Here is a 21,680-nt window from a genome sequence, read left to right on the forward strand (position 1 = left end):
ACTAGTGGAATGTGGGGGCCACCCACATAGGAGTTCGAATTAGCCATTTGATATGCTTGGAGGGAAAATCAAATGGGTGGATGGAGGGGCTCACATGAGGCTAAGGGGGCCCAAGGAGTTATAAAGAGAGATTAGCTCTCATTTTGTTTTGATTCTGAATATTTGACAAACAAACTCACTCTTGTACGCTCTGCTGCTTAGCGAGTCTACTGGTTGTTTAGCCACGAGTCTTTTGCAGGGAAGATTCAACCTCTACTTCGGGGGACCATCTGTGCTTGCCCTAGGGAGGCTGTTCCTTAGATATTGAAGGAGTTTCTAGCAATGATTCATAGCTCAGCCAACCATGCAGAGGAAGGTACTGCATGTTTTCTGGGCAACCAGAAATATGTTGAGGTTGATTTAGCCACTAAAGAGATCGAAAATCCAAAGTCAAAATTAGAGAAATTACCTTCTTGGATTTTCTAGGTTTTTTCCGAGGAGTTCAAGGGTAAAGGGCAGAATTTTCTGGGCAGTTTTTGGGCACTTTCTAGTAGGCCGAAAGTCAGTAGGTGTAGCGGGAGAGTAGCTCCCAAAAGGCCGAAAATCCCATGTCAAAATCAGAGAAATTCCCTTATGGGCTTTTCTGGATTTTTTCCAAGGAGTATAAGGCTAAAAAGATAGAATTTTTTGAGCAGTTTTTGGGCACTTTCCAGCAGGCCGAAAGTCAGTAGATGTAGCCGAAGAGCAGCTCCCAAAAGTCCAAAAATCCAAAGTCAGAATTAGAGAAATTCCCTTTTGGGTTTTTCTGGGTTTTGTCTAAGGAGTCTAAGGCTAAAAGAGCAGAATTTTTTGGGCAGTTTTGGGCACTTTTCATCAGGCTGAAAGTCAACAGATGTAGCTGGAGAGTAGCTCCCAAGAGGCTGGAAATCCAAAGTCAAAATCAGAGAAATTCCCTTGTGGATTTTTTTTTGGGTTTTATCCAAGGAGTATAAGGCTAAATGGAAAAAAATTTTTGGGTAGTTTTTGGGCACTTTCCAGCAGGCCGAAGTCAGCAGATCAGCAATTTGCTGGGACAGCGCAGAGCATAGTAGAGCAACAACTGAACAATCATCTTTCAAGCTATTCTACAACTTGGGTTTGGTCCATCTTGTCCTTGAGACAAGCCTAGGTGCACTAATACATTTATATATTGTACTCATGCTCTCATATTTCATAATATATGGCTCAACAGTTCTAGTATTATAGTGTTTCATGGGTGTTTGCTAAATGTTTTTAATTTTCCACTGTTGCACTGTTTGTTTAATTGGTTTATCACTTAAATTCCTGTTTAGGAACATTACAGTTATAGACCGGATGTAGGCGTATGTATGATTTGTGTTGTACATCGGGTATAGTTGTATGAGTTGTGTTGTATATTGGGTGTACGTGTATGCATTTTGTGGTGTCGCACGTTGTGTGCGAGTGAATGTATTCTGATGTATATTGCGCACGTATACATACGTACACTAGGTGTAGGTGTATATGTTGTATGTCAGGTATAGGTGCATGCGCTGCATGGTGTTGTATGGCATGTGTGGTTGTATGTGTGTGATGCATACTATGCATATGTGCAGCTGGTGGAGTAGAAGGCACTGGGTGTTTGTTGGGTGTGGCGACCGATCCGGTGTGTGTACAAAAGAACAAAGGAAGAAGTAAGGATTGATGAAAGGATAAGTATCGATATATTATTTCATTTTTTTAATGCATGTGATTTATGATTCTGGTTTATGATGGTTACATGTGATTATGATTTTGACCGATGATGGTTGTGTTTGGGCTAACATGATATGATATGTTTATACACGATGAATTGGTCAAATATGCTAGTTTGACTTGTTGTGACAGAAGCGAACATAAGGGCATGTGTACCTTATTGACGAGTTACGAATGAGGGTGGAATGAGGTATGGTTTGAATTTATTTCAATTTATTTAAATCTAATGGAAGTTATGTGCTTGGTACACGAAAGCATGAGATGCTAGTTGGGTGGTTGAAATCGACTGCAAGAATCAACAACAACAGTGAAAGAAATTGGGACATGTAGCAATATACTGATAGAGCACTTTAGGAGCAGGGCCATTGTGGGACACTCGTACCCAATTGTGTCCATTGATTTCCATGAGCATGCTATGACTGGTATGATGGTTTTGAGGCAGGTATATTCCTTGGTCCTTGTATCTTACGATGCGAGGAAGCCTTGTCAAGGGATGAATTGCCTGGGATGGGGGTGCCAGCAGAACTTGGAAGGTGAGTGGCTACACAAAAGGGTTGACAGGATTGCTTGAGGGACTGTGTAGTAAAGAAGGGAAGGTCGGGGATGGATTTTCTTTGGTCATGAGCATTATGATATGGAATCAGATGCACATAAGGAGTGCGCCTTAGAACAATGAGCTGGTAACTGTTCACTGAGAGGACAAGTGGCACGGGATTGCAGTGCTAGACATTGGATGCAACTTTGACTGTGGTAGTAGATTCTGGACTTCCTGGGAAGGAGGTGAATCCTGGTACTACTTTGAGGGTGGAGGTGTGAGCCTCTGGATTCCCTTGTTGATTGAAACAGGCATCATATTATCTTATTTCCTGGTTTAGCAGATGTTTATATGTCTATATGTGATTGTTGTAAATACCTTAATGAGCTGTGTTATAAAGATCCACTATGCAATATGTTTTCATGTTGTCATGATGTTTTGTTTTAGGAGATGGTCATTGTAAATACTGCAATGAGATATGTTATAAAGCTCCATGTACAATATGTTTTGTTTTCAGTGGTCTTGTTGGTTATAGGTGTCATTGAACACCAAGGATAGTGTTCCCCTAAGGGGGAGGGTTCTGTAACAGCCCTGGTGAAAATTCCATGTAAAAATATATAAATACCACAGATGATGGGACACGTATTCCAAGCTGAATGGTGGACAGGACATCCTAGTGGGTGTTCATTTGGTTGTTTATGGCTAAGGAAATTGGCAAAGGCAATGACTAAGGCATTAAAGAGGAAAAAAGGTATTTAATGGTATTTTATTTATGAAAATAATGGAAATTAGGAGAAAAGGAAGGTGAAAGGTCACAGGTTTCATATGAGGAGGGAATTGAAGGAAAATAATGGAAAATGAAGAAAATAGAGGCCTCATTAATAAAAAGGCTTTTGAGGATCAGGGGGCAAGACTTGGTCAGTTTAGCTTTGGATCCCTTTCATTATTCTCTCTCTCACTCATACTCTTGGACACTTAGAGTTTTCTTGGAGCACTTTGGCAATGAAGCAAGAAAGGTAAAGAAGGCAAGAGGAAGAAAAGATCAAGTAGGGAAAGGCAGGAACAAGCAACTATAGTAGGATTCATTGCAAGTATTGACTTGCATGTGTATTTTCCTTGCTATATTGGGCATGCATGGGATTGCATGTGTTTCTTTTCTACCATGACATGGGTTTTGCCAGGTGAGACAATATTTTTAGCCTAGCCTTTCCATTTCCTGATAGCTTTGATGAGATGGGTTCTCTCATTCAATTTATGTGGGATGGTCAGATTGGATTTGAAGCTAAGTGGGGTGGATTTATGAATTGAAAAAAACATGGTGTAGTGGTCCCTCAAAAATATTAAGGATGCATGAGGCAACTAGCCCAGTAACCCCTGAATCATACTGTGGGTTGCGATAAATCTAGACTATGAGCCTCAGTGGGCCTAGGAATCCTTGCCGGTGAATGGTGGGATATACTGTAAAGCCAAGAGGTGGATTTTCTCTTTGTTGGGCCTAATGATTTTGGGATGGAATGCATGGTAAATCTTGGAGAGTATTTCTCGGTGTAGGGCCTAATGGTCCCTGAATCAGACTATGGATGCACGGTAAAGTTTGAGAGACTAGGAGGCATTGGAATTCCTCACAGTGTAGGTGGAGAACTCCCGTGGCATCCACATTGATTGGTGTTTTTGATGTGTTCTATGACTCCCACGCTCATGCTTGGAATATGGCATAGGGGTGATTGGATGAAGAGAGACTTGGCTCAACTAATCTATGGTCGGGCGGAATGTGGTAGTCCCATCACCGGTTGGTTCATTGCATTGATTAATGAGAATTTCGTTCCATTGATTTTCATGTGTAAAATACACACACACACACACACACACACATATATATATATATGGACCTTCATGGCTGATATGTTTATTGCATTTTTGTTCCTATTATGCTAGTTATAGGCACATTTTATGACAACAACTATGTATGGCTCTCAACATGTTTTTACTTGTATATGAATGGATAATGTGTTTATGACCTAATAGATGAATATGCAGCAAATGACATAAATAAAGAATGGTTTATAGTGATTCTCAAATAAGTATGAGATCCCTACACTTAATTCTGTTGTTTACACCTGTAGGTTACATGTCGACGATATGTTTGACGAAATGCCTGTCATGGTTAGTAGGGGCCTGGCTAAGGTCTTGTTGAGTTTATTTATTTTTCTTCATTGTTTCCATTTACCTTTATTGATTTCAAGCTTTCATTCCATTCTAGGCAATGCCCTAGGCTGTGGGCCTGAAAAGGTGGCTTAAATCTCGGGGTTGTTGATACAGAACTGACATGTTTGGTCCATAGTTACTAGCATGCATGCCTAGGAGAGAGACTTTAGGTCTTTGGTCACTCCCTTTCCCATAGCATGAGAGTGACTATGGTCTCAGAGGTCCATAACAATTGTGGGACCCAGGGACATGCTGTCTGAGTGGCTGACTTGTCTTCTGATGGTTCTGTTGATGATGTTGGATGATTGTGTGTGATGTTCCATCTTTTCCACTTCCTTAAGGTTACCTAGGAGGTCAAATCTATTCATAGTAACATGTCAACTCATGTTTACTCTAGTTGACATGGTTAATTGGGTGGATGTGGGAGGAGGGTGTTACAGACACTAATTTTCCAAATTGGGACTTATTGATAAAAATGGTCTTGTGAGCTTATTCCTCCAATATTTCCACTACTAAAGCATCGATATGGATGAAAAATAATGATCTAATCTGGATCATACCTACCCATTTTTTAAGGTTTTGATTCTCCAAAAACTTTTACTAAATGAGGTGAGGAAATTCTCCCCTACATTCTACTTGGAGCATCATTTTTATTTACCTAGGAGTTGTCCTTTCAACCCAAATTTCTAAAGCTCATGCTACCCCTTTCTCGTATTTTTCAATCTCTTATAAAAAAGTGTATCCTCCTACAATTCTATTTGGGAATCTGGAACTAAGTCTTCTATGGAAGGTATGACCTACTCCTCTTCCTGATCTAACATGGAAGACTCATACAGTTTGAGTTTTTCCACATTCACCATTGAGTAAATGTGCATGTGTGAGGGTAGATTGAGTCTGCGAGCATTATCTCCAACCTTTTTTAGCATCTCAAAATGACCATGTCGTAGAGTCTTGACTTTCTTACTAGGACCCTGTAGCCTCTCCTTATTCAATTGTAACAATACTTCACCTCCCACTCTAAATGACTTCTCTATTTTGTGTTGATCATGTTTGGCCTTGTATTTATCATGGGACTTCTTTACTATTTCCTATGCTTGTAAATGGATCTGCCTAATTTTCTCAACAAGAAATTCTACTCTTAAACCATCCCCTGTGAGATCCTCCTTCACTCCTCTTTTTTGTACATATACAACATCCAAAGGTGAATGTGGAAAATATCCAAAATAAGTTTCAAATGGGAACTTACCAACTAAAGTGTGGACTACTCTAAAAGAGTGTTGTATATAGACCAAGATTCATCCTATGTTTTAGATACTTTTGATTGTAGCCCCTTAAAAGTTGTACCAAACTCTTATTGACTACTTTTGTTTGCCCACCTATTTGTGGATGGAATGTCATAGACCTATTCAATTTTGTGTCCATCTTCTCCCACAATTCAATCCAAAATACATTGTGAAATTTGGTGTCCCTATCTAAAATTATACTCGGTATCTAAAATTTCACCTATTCAAAGAACACGTTTGTTGCTTCTTACCCCGGGTGAAAGCATGAAGATGGGTTACACTTTTGGGCCAAATGTGCCAATGAAATTTCATGTTTTTCCTTTTTTATCGAATTGCAGCCCTCAAAATTCATATAAAAATTATGAATTTTGATTAGGAGTAACAAAGACAATATGTGGAAAATTATGTTGTTGTCCTAATGATATTTTTTTGCAAAAAATTGTAGTGTTTTATAATCTCTCAATTTTCCATTAAATGTAATATATGTCGTTGCAATTTTTTGCAAAAATTAAGAGGTATGTGTGTGGTCACGTAGCATAACTTAGTTTAAAATGTGTAATATATGTATATATATATATATATATATATATATATATATATATATATGAGCATGATCTACATGGAGAGAACTAAGTTTTTCATATTAAAATTTTATTTTTTTATGCAAAATTATATATTTTTTATTACTTTTCAATGTTGGCGAAGTAATATTTCAATTGCATTTTGGAGACACTTGTTCATGTAAGATTTTTTTCAACTATTTAAATAAATTGAAAAACCAAGAGTACCCTTTTGAAGAGGACTCACAAACGAAGATAGTGGTATTTTTTGAATTTTTTTGTTCTGTATGTTTTATGTTATTGATTTTTTATTCAACCCCTTTGAAACTGTCCAAAAATATTTAAGTGTTATGTTTAAAAGAAATTAGATGAAAAATATCATATGAATTGGAAATTGTCAAATTCATATGCCATTGGATAGAGGATTCTTTCATGAATCCAACATGATTAATGCTACCACTTAAGGCAAAATTATTCCTTAAATCCAATAGGGTACAAAATGGGGTTGCAGAGAAATGTACAGAAGAGTTGTTGAAACTATAATTTTTAGGACTTCAAGAGCTCGATCGAGCGCTCTAAACGCTCGATTGAGTGCTTAAATTCAAAAGCCAAATTTCTCAATTGAGCGTTAAAATAACCCTTAATCGAGCGACATACGTGGTTAACCAATGGCTTTATCAAGCCATTAAAAGGCTAACCCGCTAGTGCCCTTAACAACTTTTAACTCTCAATCGAGCTATAACTCTTAATTGAGTCGTTAACTTGGGTTAGAAAATGGCTCGAGCAAGAGTTTGTTTAAATGCTTGATCGAGCTATTTTTAAGCACCTCAACAACTTGATCGAGCGCTTAAAATTTTCTCAGTCGAGCACTTAAATTTTCTCGATTGAGCATCCATTTTACAACAAAATGCACCCTCATTTCGCCAAAAAGTGTAATCCAAATCCATGCCTTGACCCCCGTCGATGGTATTTTTACAGGGCATGAGAATGCACATCTTGTTAAACCTACCGAATACCATGAATAGGTAGTAATGTACTTTCTTGGTGGTTAATAAACCTACAACAAATTCCTTGGAAATGATCTCTCAATTATGAGTGGGTACAAATAAGGGATGATATAGACGTTGTTTCTTATTACTAGTACAACAAAGCATACATCGCCTAATGAACGTAACTACATCTTCTTGCATTATGGGTTAGTACAAATACATATGTAAGTTGGCCACTATTTCCCTTACACCAAAATGCCATACAACCTTGAAGGTGTGAGCCTCTTTGATTAGCTGCAATCACATGCCTTTAGGAACACAAAGCTTGTCCAACCTATAGAGTAACCCATTCTAGAGATGATAATAATTTGTGTTGTCATCATCGTCTACTTGACTCTAGCTCTGTAATTTCTAAAACACCTCCTTGAAGTCCTCATTCTATGTATATGCCTCTTTGTATGCATCATGGGTGAAAGGATCCATGTGCATCAGAGTTCTTAAAGCTATAATTTTTTATGTAGGTGGCCTTGAAATCATGTTAGCCAACTTATTTTTGTTGCCCTTCTTATACTTTATTATAAAATCAAATTGTTGTAAAAACCCCATCCACCTATATTATCTAGCTTGTTGTACTTTATTCTGGGTTTGTAGGTACAATAGTAGTTGGTGAATTGTGTGGATGATAGTCTCCTTTCCCATCAAATAATGTTTCCACTTTTTGACAGCTTATACAACATCATATAGCTCTTTGTTTTAGGCAAGTTAGTTAAGAATTACACCATGAAATACTTTATAATCGTAGCATATAGGCCTTTCTCATGTTAGAAAATCAGAAAGGCATAAATATTTTCGTTTATAGATAATTACTTGTGATTCTTTTAAATTTTTGTTCTTCTTTCATATTTTAGTTCATCAATAAATTACCAAAAGAATAAAACAAGGACAATAGATGTAGGCAGACATCCAGGGAAAAACCCTAATCTAGGGGAAAACCAAGTCAACAATTCTTCCTTCCATAGTTTCTCGAGATAATCCAAGACTCTAGATCCAGACAAAGACTTCCTGCACACCAAGTTAGCCCTCAATCCTTTTTGCAGATGACGACCCTTCACAAGTAACTTCTACCTACCAACATGAGTAGCAGCTTCGACCCAACAGTAGTAGCAGAAACAACTTCAACCAAACTTGGAGATATTCAATATCCCTTGATACACCTCATAAATGAGTGGGAGATGTCCCAAAATTTAGATATTGAAGTATTCTATCCTCCTCCAGAAACTCACACTCATTTCCAACTCCTTTTCTAGACCTTCACCAACTTCACACTTTTCCAGCTTCCAAATTTAGAGATCGAACTATGTGAGAGAGAATGAGATGATCCAAATGAATTCAAATTTCCTTGTATATATAACCTTCCAGGGAGGTCGAATTACTCTTCTTGAGGGTGACTTGATCTTCTTTAGGTTGACTGGGTGTGGAGGAAACTAAATTCATTTTTGACTTGAAAAAAAATTCTTTTTACATGATTTGAAAGCCCAAGAAGGGTCTCTTTTAATGTACAATGACTCAGAATAAATCCTAGAATTCCTCAATGGGGAATTTGATGGGACACATATTCCAAGCTGAATGGTGGGCAGGACATCCTAGTGGGTGTTGATTTGGTTGCTTATGACTAAGGAAATTAGCAAAGGCAATGGCTAAGGCATTAAAGAGGCAAAAAGGTATTTAATGACATTTTATTTATGAAAATAACGGAAATTAGGAGAAAATGAAGGTGAAAAGTCACATGTTGCATGTGAGGAGGAAATTGACGGAAAATAATGGAAAATGAAGAAAATAGAGGCTTCATTAATAAAAAGGCTTCTGAGGATCAGGGGGCAAGACTTGGTCAATTTAGCTTCAGAGCACCTTCATTATTCTCTCTCTTTCTCATGCTCTTGGACACTTAGAGTTTTCTTGGAGCACTTTGGCATTGGAGAAAGAAAGGAAAAGTAGACAAGAGGAAGCAAAGATCAAGCAGGGAAAGGCATGATCAAGCAACTACAACATGATTCATTACAGATATCAACTTGCATGTGTATTTTCTTGCTAGATTTAGCATGCATGGGATTGCATGTGTTCCTTTTCTACCATGACATGGGTTTTGCCAGGTGTGATAATATTTTCAGCCTAGCCTTGCCATTTCTTGATAGCTTTGATGAGACATTCTCTCATTCGCTTTATGTGGGATGGTCGAATTGGATTCGAAGAGGAGTGGGGTGGATCTCTGAATTGAAAAACACATGGTCTAGTGGTTCTTGAACCAAACTGAGGATGCACCAAGCCATTGGCCTAGTAACCCCTGAACCAGACTGTGGGTTGCGGTAAATCCAAATTGTGTACCTCGGTGGAGCTAGGAATCCTTGTCGGTGAATGACAAGATATACAGTAAAGCCAAGAGGTGGATTTTCTCTCCATTGGGCCTAGTGATTCCAGGATGGAATGCACGATAAAACCTAAAGAGTATCTCTTGTTGTAGGGCCTAGTGATCCCTGAATCAGACTATGGATGCATGGTAAAGCCTGAGAGACTATGAGGCACTCAAATTCCTCATGGTGTAGGCAGAGAACTCTGGTGGCATCCACATTGATTGGTGTTTTTGATGTGTTCTATGAGTCCCACATTCATGCTTGGAATATGGCACGAGAGTGATTGCATGAAGAGAGACTTGGCTCAACCAATCTATGGTTAGGTGGAACATGGTAGTCCCATCACCGGTTGGTTCATTTCATTGATTAATGAGAAATTCATTCCATTGATTTTCATGTGTGTGTGTGTGTGTGTGTATATATATCTTGATGGATGATATGTTTATTGTATTTATGTTCCTATTATCCTGGTTATATGAATATTTTATGACAACATCTATGTATGGCTCTCAGCATGTTTTTACTTGTATATGAATGGATAATGTGTCTATGACCTAATAGATGCATATGCAACAATTGACATGAGGAAACAATGGTTTATAGTGATTCTCAGATAAGTATGAGATCCCTACACTTAATTATGTTGTTTACACATATAGGTTACATGTTGATGATATGTTTGACGAAATGTCTGTCATGGCTAGTAGGGGTATGGTTAATTTCTTGTTGAGTTTATTGTTTTTGCTCCATTGTTTCCTTGTACCTTTATTGATTTAAAAGCTTTTATTCCATTCTGGGCAGTGGCCTAGGCTTTGGGCCCTTAAAATTGGATTAAATCTCAGGGTCGTTGGAATAGAACTGGCAAGTTTGGTCCACAGTTGCTGGCATGCAGGCCTATGAGAGTGACTCTAGGTCTCTGGTCGCTCCCTTGCCCATAGCATGAGAGTGACTATAGCCTCAGAGGTCCAAAACAATAGTGGGACCTAGGGACAGGTTGTTTGAGTGGCTAACTTGTCTTATGAGAGTTCTGTTGATGATGTTGGATGACTGTGTGTGATGCTCCATCGATTCCACTTCCTTAAGGTTACCTAGGAGGTTGAATATAATCATAGTAGCCTCTCGTCTAATGTTTACCCCGTTTGGCATGGTTAATTGGGTGGATGTGGGAGGAGGGTGTTACAGAGTGGTTTCAGAGCATGGTTCAACTCTGAGACTGGATGGGTTGAATGTGTTAGTCGTGCATGCATTTCAGTTTCATGTTGGTCTCCTACGGTTGCATTTCATGTGCTTGTTGCATTTTCTTGATGATTGATTAGGGTTGTAGTATGGTTATCATGGAGAATTTAATAGCGATTTCGCGAAATGTATTTGTCATGAGTACGTGATTGGTTGCATATGGTTATATTCGCTTATATGTTGATTTTATGTTGCCTAATTACATCCTTGTATGTTAGGTTACATTCTTGAATATTTTGGATTACATGTATCCGTCTTGTAGGTTGATTACAAGAATTGATCGCTTATGTTTGACTACATGTGTCTGTGTGTATGTGGTTGATTTGGCATTGCTTATGCACACTGTTGGTTGCATATGGCAATGTGTACAATGGAGTAATGGTTGTTGTCATGTATGAGGTCATGTTTTGTGTACTTGATATGGTCACGCATTGATGACTGAACTTTAGCTAGAATGATGTGTGTATGGTTTGGTACTCATTTGTTATATGTCTATATGCCGTAGTTATGCATGTATGGTCTTGGATATAGTTTGAATAGTAGGTTAAAAATGCCTTGTGAAGTCATTATATGCAATTAGGTCATCACGATGCTATTGGTTATTATGATGCTAAAGTGTTGGTTGAGATAGAGCAAGAGATGCAGATCATCAAAGTGAAGTTGCAACATTGAACCTTGAGGCAAGAGCACATCGTCATACAGGTTTGTATGTTGGGCATGCAGGTATGTAGGTTAAGGATTGTTATATGCATTATGGTTATATACATTAGGTTATGTACATGTCTTTTGATGTTATGGTTACACACCTGATAGATGATAGTTGATTAGCATAGTCATATGCACATGAGTCAGATAGTTAAGAATGATAGTAACATGTGGTTGTAAGCATTGTTATTATTGGTTAGGTTAGATAACTTGATGATTATGTTATATGATATGTTGTTGATGAGTATGTTATAGGTTAACTTGTTGTTGCTATATGACAATTAGCTTGACGATTAGGTTTTATGTTGTTGATGAGCATGATATATAGATTATTGTTGTTATGTGTTATTAACTTGATGATTAGGGTTATTTCATTGAGATATTGATGTTGTAATTTGAATTGGTCCTATGCATGATGGCTATGTTCATTGCATTAAAGATCTTGATGTTATATGTATTTTGTTAACCTGGTTTGACCTATGTAGACGGTTATGGTTGCAATATTCAGGTACGAGCCTGATCCAAAATGGATTTTGGATAGACTTCTAAGTCTAAGTGTTCCTCACAGAGGAAACTGAAAGTCCAAGGATGCTCCTAGAAATAATACCATTGCATAGATCTTTTCATTCTGAATTTAATGCAACTTGAATGGGCTAAAATGGACTTCGGATGCAGAAGTTATTGCAAAAAGAAGTTTGCCTTTGTCCTTTGAAAAGGAGGTAAAATCTTCTAAAAATGGGCTTAAGACCTTAATAAAGGTAAATCGCATCGAAAGGGTTGAGTGGAGGACTTAAAGCGAAGGTGGAAGGGATCCCCGACTGCGACCTTCGACTTATCACATCGGAGATAGGCCCACATGCAATATCGGGACCCCGGGCTATGCGATGGAGTGATTGCGATCGGCGGATCGGCGATCAACACACCTAAAAGGGAAGGACCCTTGGGCCAATGCAACATGCGATTACCGATTATCGGCGTCGGCAGATCAACGTCGGCGTATGGAATATGAAAAGACCCAGGCCGTAGCAATATGCGATGCAATATGGACCATCCGATCGGGAAGCAGATCAACGGTCCAGATTTAATTGACGATAAAAAATCCCCGATAATAGGGCCAATGCGATTACGATAGTGATAAGCGATAAAAGGCCGGACTCGACGGGATTATAGACCTGATTCTATAATTTTGGAAGTCCGGGAATTTAGATTTTTCAATGTATTCCCGTGTATTTGGGGTTTTGGCCATTACGCTATGCGATAGCGATTTGCGCTAGAATGGCAGACCTGAAAGGTTTATAAATGCAGCCCTATAAATTTTGAAATCCGTGGTAAGAGGGATTTCGGGCGGGCCTCAGGCGGTAAGTGGTATTGAACAAGCTCTGCTCGAACCCATACACTTGCCGACACGTGGCATGGCGCAGGAGAGATAAAACCTCCTTTTAGAGCGGGTAATCTTTGCTCACATAAGCCACTTGAAACAGACTGTTAGCCATTGGATCGAAGATCACATAGATCAACGGTGGGCTTGCGATAACCATAAAATTCGGACTTGAAAGGGTTTATAAGCGCGATTTCAGAGAATTCGAAGTCTGGATTTTGCTCCCGATAGTGTATTTTTTGGAAAATCTCTGTGTATTGGAATTTTTGTCCATTTTCGGGTTTTTGCCTAGAAAAAGGCCCCGATCCCTTTGTAACAGCTCCTGATCATTGTGCCACGCTGCAAGCGGGAATTTTGTAGACAATGATGTGTTTGGGAACGTGCAGAGCCACAGAGCCAGATGGCCAGTCGAAGAGACAAAGAGTAGAGAAGTCGTAGAGCTACAAAGGGATGATTACATGTAGAGAAACGACTGGGGAAGCCACAAAGCCGGAAAAATGCCTCAAAGGAGTCAGAGAGCTCAATTGATGAGGTCACTGAAGATTGTTGTAGCTAACGTGCAGAGAGCTGGAGGTTGCTGAAGGAGAGTTGTTAGCTGAGAGAGAGCAAAAAGCCAGAGATCACGATTGACTGGCAGCAAAGTTGCTAAAGGTCGCTGGAAGGTTGCAAAAGGCTGCTTGGAGGTTGAGCAAACCATTGATGCACGTAGAGGCCGAGAGAGAGCTCAGAGAAGCTAGAGCTGAGAGCTAGAGCCAAGAGCCAAAGCCAGAGCCGAGAGCTAGAGCCAGAGCCAGAGCCAGAGCCAAGAGCCAAAGCCAGAGCGAGAGCCGGGAGCCAGGAAGCCGAGAGCTTCAGAGACAGGGATGATATGGTGTTCTAAGCCCATTGTGTTCTGTGTAAACTAGTGGAGTTGAGCGTGGAGCTTGTAAAAGAACTACTGCCGTAATCCCAGAGAGTCTAGTTGAGTTGACTAGAGCTCAAGGAGATGTAGCCCAAGAGGTTTGGGTGAACTCCATATTAAACTTGTTGTCTTATGTGTTTGTTATTTGCTGTAATATTTTATTGTTATATGTATGTCATATTAGCATAAACAACAGAATTTTAAAGCACATAAATAGTCAAAAAATAAACACCAGCATACCCCTTATTTTCAAGCACATTATTAATTCCACAATTTGTTAATCACTAGATCTTGGGAATATTTAAGCTTTGGAAGTGGGAGAGGTTCTTGTAAGCTCACAAGAAGCCTTTAGTGCCCCATTTTCAGATCAGGTGGTATCAGAGCTTGAGATTGATTAACCCCACCTTCAAAGAAGGTTATATCAGAATGCTTGATTGATAGAGCAAAGATTGCTTGTCTGAAAGGTGTTTAAACAGTCAGAGGTTGATTGTATGCTTGTTTGCAGACTAACTATTGTTTGAGTTTGCAGAGGTGAAGTGAAAGCTATTGATAGCTCAGTCTAGGAGAGGACAAAAAGGAAGAAGGGCTGAAGGCATTCTTCTTATCCCAAAGGACCTCAAAGCAATCCTTGAAGCACAAGAGGTTTGTTGCAAAAGGTTGGTTGAATAAAGCTCTTTGTTAATCTTGTTTGAAGTTTTTTTGTTCATTGGCATAATGACAACTTCTACAAGTGAGTCCTCAAATTCTTCTTTCTTCACAAGATTCTTTGATGAAGACATGAAGCAAGACTTGTTCATCATGATGGACAAGGTGAGAAAAATGTATGAGGATGGAAGGAAGAGAAATATACTTAGAAAGCAGTTGAATTCCGTGGAGGAAGAGAAGCAGATGCTTTCTGAAAAATTGCAGGAAATGGAGAGGCAACTTCATATTGCTAATATGAACTTGAAAAGGATGCATGAGTTGGAGACACAACTCTTTGTTGCCAAAGAAGCCTTGGTCAAGTATCAACTTGAAGAAGAGGTAAATAGTTCCTGTTTGTCTTCAAATTATTCTAAGAATGCTTATATTGGTTCTTTTGAAAAACATACTAGAGGCATAGGTTCCAAGCTAATGTCCAAGATGGGTTATGAAGGGAAAGGCTTGGGAAAACATGCACAAGGTATTGTTGAGCCAATAATAGTTGAGGAAAGGACTAAATATTTGGGTCTTGGCTATGGACAGTCTTATGGAGAAAGTTCCAAAGCTGCCATGAAGTCCATTGAAACAGCTCCAAGAAGGAGTTGCATTGCAGGTCTTCTACCTCAAGAGTGTGAAGATTGTATTAAGGAGGAATGCAATAGCTTGAAAGATGATTTGCAGGACGCAGGTGTTCAAAATCACACACTTGAACCAGAGAGTTGTGGAAACTCTAACAACCTTGAAGAGATTGATAGTGTTCCAAAGGGAGCCACTTCTTCATTCAATTGACCTCCTCATGAAGGTAATAAAGGTGAAAGAGAGGTATAAATGTGGTTCTAATCATCTTTCTTTTGATTTTGCAAAGCATGCTAAATTTCCACATAAGTATGGGAAAATAACTGCATGTTTCCTTTTTTGGTTTGGATAACCATAATGTTTCTAGATGTTGGAAGAGAATGGCCACATACAGGAAACTTTTGAAGGAAAAGAAGCAAGAAGCCAAAGGTCCATTGGACAAGGCAAATCATGCTATCAAGAGGATGCACATGTGTTACACTTACTACCATAAGCAAGGACATCTTGCTGCAAAATGTTAGACTGTGAATCCAACAATGCTTCCACAAAAGCTGAAGAAAGTGGAAAGAGAAAATGGTATAAATGGAAAGGAAGTTTCCATGATTGATGTGTTTCAGGATGATTCACATGTTGATGCTGATGTGCAGACAAAGGCAAGACCTTTGAAATGGATTAGTAAGAAATGGTTAGAGTTCTTATCCAATTAAGATTACATATCTATTGATGCATTTGTTTGCATTTCTTTGTTAATGGAATGCAAGTTGTAGGGTTTTACCAAGAAGGTGAATGGAAAAAGTTGAGTAGGAGACTCACTTTGTTGCTGCAACATTATGTTCATTTTAGCTTCGAAAGTACAGTGTGTTTAAGCGAAATTTGAAGGATGAAATGCATGCGTAAGCTTGATATGTATGAACGCAGGGATGTTGGTGATTGTCCTTGTATTTGAACATGTATGTGTAATTAACTTGAAGGGTTGATTGCTTTGGCATGCATGTAATGCAATATTGACTTGAGAAGAGTTGAATTGGTCTCCAAGATGGAGATGATGATGAAGTGTTTCATCTTTTGAAAAATAGTCCTAATGGTATTTTTCTACATGCTTGACTTGAAGGGTCATTTGTTTTAAAGACATGTTTTGTGGGCTTGTTATCTAGTCCATCATTTGTATGCAGATGTAAGACATGGAGGTGTTCACAAGACGTGAGATCTGTTTCTTTTGTTGAAGGAGGAGTTTTATTCCATCCAGTTGTTGTCTATATTTCTGTTGTTGTTAACAGTTGTTGTTGATAGCTTGTCAAACAGGTACAAATGAAAATTTTGTGAAGCAGATGTAACTTCACATTTGTTTGAGCCACCTTGGATTAATGATCAAGGTAGAGAAGTTCAAACTACCTTCTGTGACCATCTTAGTAGGAGTTCTGCATGAAGGCAAGGAGGAAATCAGTTCTTCCCAGGAGGACTAGGACATCCAGGAAGGAAAGTGGTCAAAGGCTTTGGTTCAGAGGCACTATGCAAGGCAAGTGTATGGAGGCTGAAAGAAGAGGGTGTTGTTACTCTCATTTACTATTCAGATCAATATATGAGTCTTTTGGGGACTAAAAGTTCTTTTAGTGGGAAGGCATGATCCAAAATGGATTTTGGATAGACTCTTAAGTCTAAGTGTTCCTCGCAGAGGAAAATGAAAGTCTAAGGATGATCCTGGAAATAGTCCCATTGTGTAGGTCTTTTCATTCTAAATCTACTGCAACATGAATGGGCTAAAATGGACTTCGGATGCAGAAATTATTGCAAAAAGAAGTTTGCCTTTGTCCTTTGAAAATGAGGCAAAATATTCTAAAAATGGGCTTAAGACCTTAATAAAGGGAAATCGCATCGGAAGGGTTGAGTGGAGGACTTAAAGCAGAGGCAGAAGGGATCCCTGACTGCGACCTTTGACTTATCACATCAGAGATAGGCCCGCATACGATATTGGGACCCCAGGCTATACGATGGAGCAATTGCGATCGGTGGATCGGCGATCTACACACCGAAAAGGGAAGGATCCCCAGGCCAATGCGACATGTAATTTCTGATTATCGGCGTCGGTGCATGGCATATGAAAAGACCCGGGTTGTAGCGATATGCGATGCAATATGGACCGTCCGATCGGGGAGCAGATCAATGGTCTAGATTTAATCGGTGATCAATGATCCTCGATAATAGGGCCAATGCGATTGCGATAGCAATAAGCGATAAAAGGACGGACCTGACGGGATTATAGACCTGATTCTATAATTTTTGAAGTCTGGGATTTCAGATTTTTCAATGTATTCCCGTGTATTTGGGGTTTTGGCCATTATGCCATGTGATAGCGATTTGCGCTAGAATGGCAGACCCAAAAGGTTTATAAATGCAGCCCTATAAATTTTGAAATCTGTGGTAAGCAGGATTTCGGGTATGCCTCAGGCAGTAAATGGTACTGGACGGGCTCCGCTCAAACCCATACACTGGCCGACACGTGGCATGGTGCGGGAGAGAGAAAACCGCCTTTTTAGGCGGGTAATCTCTGCGCACATAAGCCACCCGAAACAGACTGTCAGCCGTTGGATCGATGATCACACAGATCAACGGTGGGCTTGCGATAGCCATAAAAGGCGGACTTGAAAGGGTTTATAAGTGCGATTTCAGAGAATTTGAATTCTGGATTTCACGCTCGATAATGTATTTTTCGGAAAATCCCTGTGTATTGGAATTTTTGTCCATTTTCTGGTTTTTTGCCTGGAAAAAGGCCCTGATCCCTTTGTAACAGCTCCTGATCATTATGCCACGCTGCAAGCGAGCATTTTGCAGAAAATGATGCTTTTGGGAATGTGCAGAGCCACATAGCCACAGAGCCAGATGGCCAGTTGAAGAGATAGAGAGCAGAGAAGTCGCAGAGCCATAGAGGGATGATTACACGTAGAGAAATGACCGGGGAAGCCGCAGAGATGGAAAAATGCCTCAAAGGAGTTAGAGAACTCAATTGACGAGGTCGCTGAAGATTGTTGTAGTTAACATGCAGAGAGATGGAGGTCGCTGAAGGAGAGCTATTAGCTGAGAGAGAGCGAAAAGCCAGAGAGCATGATTGACTGGCAGCAAAGCTGCTAAAGGTCGCTGGAACATTGCAAAAGGCTACTTGGAGGTCGAGCGAACCATTGATGCATGTAGAGGCTGAGAGAGAGCTAAGAGAAGCCAGAGCTGAGAGCCAGAGCTAGAGCCAGAGCTGAGAGCCAGAGCCAGAGTTGAGAGCCAGAGTGAGAGTCGAGAGCCAGGAAGTCGAGAGCTTCAGAGCCAGAGCCAGAGTTGAGAGCCAGAGTGAGAGTCGAGAGCCAGGAAGTCGAGAGCTTCAGAGCCAGGGATGAGATGGTATTTTAAGCCCATTGTGTTCTATGTAAACTAGTGGAGTTGAGCGTGGAGCTTGTAAAAGAATTGCTGCCATAATCCCAGAGAGCCTAGTTGAGTTGACAAGAGCTCAAGGAGATGTAACCCAAGAGTTTTGGGTGAACTCCATATTAAACGTACTGTCTTATGTGTTTGTTATTTGCTGTAATATTTTACTGTTATATGTATGTTATATCAGCATAAACAACAGAGTTTTAAAGCACATAAATAGTCAAAAAATAAACACTAGCATACCCCTTATTTTCAGGCACATTATTAATTCTACAATTGGTTAACCATTAGATCTTGGGAATATTTAAGCTTTGGAAGTGGGAAAGGTTCTTGTAAGCTCACAAGAAGCCTTTAGTGCCCCATTTTCAGATTAGAGTGACATATTTGTGATATGGTGTCGTACTAATCTAGATTGATCGTACATATGTGATTGTTATGCATGAATGACAAATGCTTATGAGCTTATGATGTGAACATGTTAGTTAGCTACTGTTATGGATATCATGATTTATGTTTGAGTTGATATGTTGTGAAGTTGTATTGTGCTAACCTAGCTTTATTATGTATACAAGATAGCCTCCCCTGATATACACTAAGGTATGAGTTTTCTTATGTTGTATATTTGGTGCTTGGTTGTTTGATTATTATGTCTATTTGGCGCTTGATTGTTTGATTATGGCGTCTATTTGGTGTCTGAGTGTTTGGTGCCTAGTTGATTTATTTAACATGGTATGTTTGAAAGTGTTTTGAATGTTTGATGAATTTCATAATATGAGTTGCGTTCCAATGATCTTGCTTTAAGATGGTTTTACTAACATATATGTGTTAAGACAGTTGATATGTACTTGAGTGTAGTAGGTGATAGTTGTAGCATTATGTCTAATGACTATGACCTGACTATGGATTATGACATGATTGTTTGTAAAAGTTGATTTGAAATTGATAGATATGATTGTCTTGATATTTGGAACATGTGGTTGACATGTGTGAGAAGTTGCAGGAAACATGCTTGGTATTATCATGACGAGGTAATAATTGATGTGTTTGTATAACTAACAATTGGGGTGACGTGACAATATATAGTAAGACTCAGTTGTAGCAGGGTAAAGGTAAAATAAAGGAATCAGGTAAGAATTCATTTGACTATGTTTGGAAACCCTAATTCCAAACGAACGAGGGGGTCTTCTTAACCTTGATTTTGTTTGACATTATGTGGATATGTGCTAGATTCATGAAAATGTACTTGATAGGTATATTAACTAGTATTTAGTTACAGGTGGATTTGTCAAAGGATTGGAGTCTCTTGAGAGATGACATGGATGTGTTCAGTTGCAAGCAACCTGCTTGGCCCAACAAGATAAGGTAACTGATGTATTGTTATGTTTATTTATACACTGACATTTATGTGTTTATGGAAATATGATGCTGGGGACTACATGGCAAAGAGAGGTTGCCATGAAATCTTGAAGAAGGCTTTGGTTGAGTTTCCCTAGGAACCATGGGTTTGAGTCATGGTGTTTGTTGTTAGTCTTGTGCTTTTGGTCTTTTTGATTTTCTTGCGCTTGGTTTGCAACTTTATTTATGTCTAGAGTATGGCCATACCACTTCGGTTGCTGAATCGTGTTGTTATTGGTTTTCATGGTTTTCTTCTTGTTACTGTTTCCATTCTTTCCTTTTATGTTTTGAGCCTTGGGAATTGGTTTGGGGAAGAGGAAGAGTTGATGGAGCTCAGGGAAAGTTGTTTGGTACCCAACAGGTAATGTAAGACACAAATGAAGCTCAGTGTATGAGTAAGCACAACGGAAGGTAATACTATGATAGTCGATTGGATTGGTTGGGTCCATTGTGGTAAATGGATGATGACAGAACAATCATGGGAAAGGTAATCAAGAAAAGTTAAAGTAAATGGATCTGAGGTGTCAAATGCCTTGGCTATGTTGGGACTATTGTTCTCAATATTGCACATGTGTTGCATGAATAAAGGAAGTTCTCTTAACCTTGACCTTATAATATCTGGCAATTTTGTTGTGATCATGATTATGTTGATGTTTATATATGTATACATGTAGGCGTGTATGTATGTCATGTCTGATAGGGTGATCATGAATCATGATTATTTTATGCTAATGTTTATATGTACATATGTATGTATGTATGACGTTGACTGATGAGATCATTATTATTTTAGGATGTATGTATGTGTACATGTATCTATGTCACTGTCTGACAGGGTCATCAGGAATCATTCTTGTGGAGGAATGATTTCTTACACAGGAAAATGACATGAAGAGGTTCCTGGTCTATGAGGAATCAAGTGGGAAGAGTAGTCATGAAAAACATATGAGGTCAATATCATGTGAATATGAATTTATATTGTATGCTTGTATTATGCCTATGCTTATGTTATGGACATGTTATACCGAGGGATACATCAGCAAAGTGAAAGTAGTGTGGTTTGTGGCATGCTGGGACAAGCATGGATAAGACACTGGAAGCAAGGTTGCTTGGTAAAGAGTCAGTGTGGTTTTGGATGTGTGGTACGACTGTTGTGCATATGTCGTATATGTTGTACTTGTTGCACCTGTGATGTTGTGTGCATGTGGTGTGGTGTATATTTAGTGTGTACCTGTTGATTATGTAATTTTATGTACATGGTGTAGTATAGATAATGTTTTATGAATGTTGCATATTCAGTGCTCGGTATAGATGGTGCTATGTACATGTTGGATATGCGATATTGTGTACATATTGTACTTGTGCATGATGGACATGCGGTGTTGTGTGAATATGGTGCTATGCACATGTTGGATATGTGGTATTATGTACATATTGTACTATGTGCATGATGGATATGTCGTGTTGTGTGCATATGGTAATGTGCACATGTTGGATATGCAGTGTTGAGTACAAATGATGCTATGTACATGTTGGAAATGGAGTGCTAGGTACAAGTGGTGTTGCATTCATGTTGCACATGTGGTGCTATGTACATATGGTGTGATGTGCAGGATTGTACAAGTGGTGCTGTGAGGATGTCGTGCTGTGTGCATGTTGTACAAGTGGCGCTGTGTGCAGGTGGTG

Source organism: Pinus tabuliformis, chromosome 8, assembly GCF_031772625.1.
Source record: "Pinus tabuliformis cultivar Carrire ecotype Pingquan chromosome 8, CPIR1, whole genome shotgun sequence".
In the NCBI taxonomy this organism is placed as follows: domain Eukaryota; kingdom Viridiplantae; phylum Streptophyta; class Pinopsida; order Pinales; family Pinaceae; genus Pinus; species Pinus tabuliformis.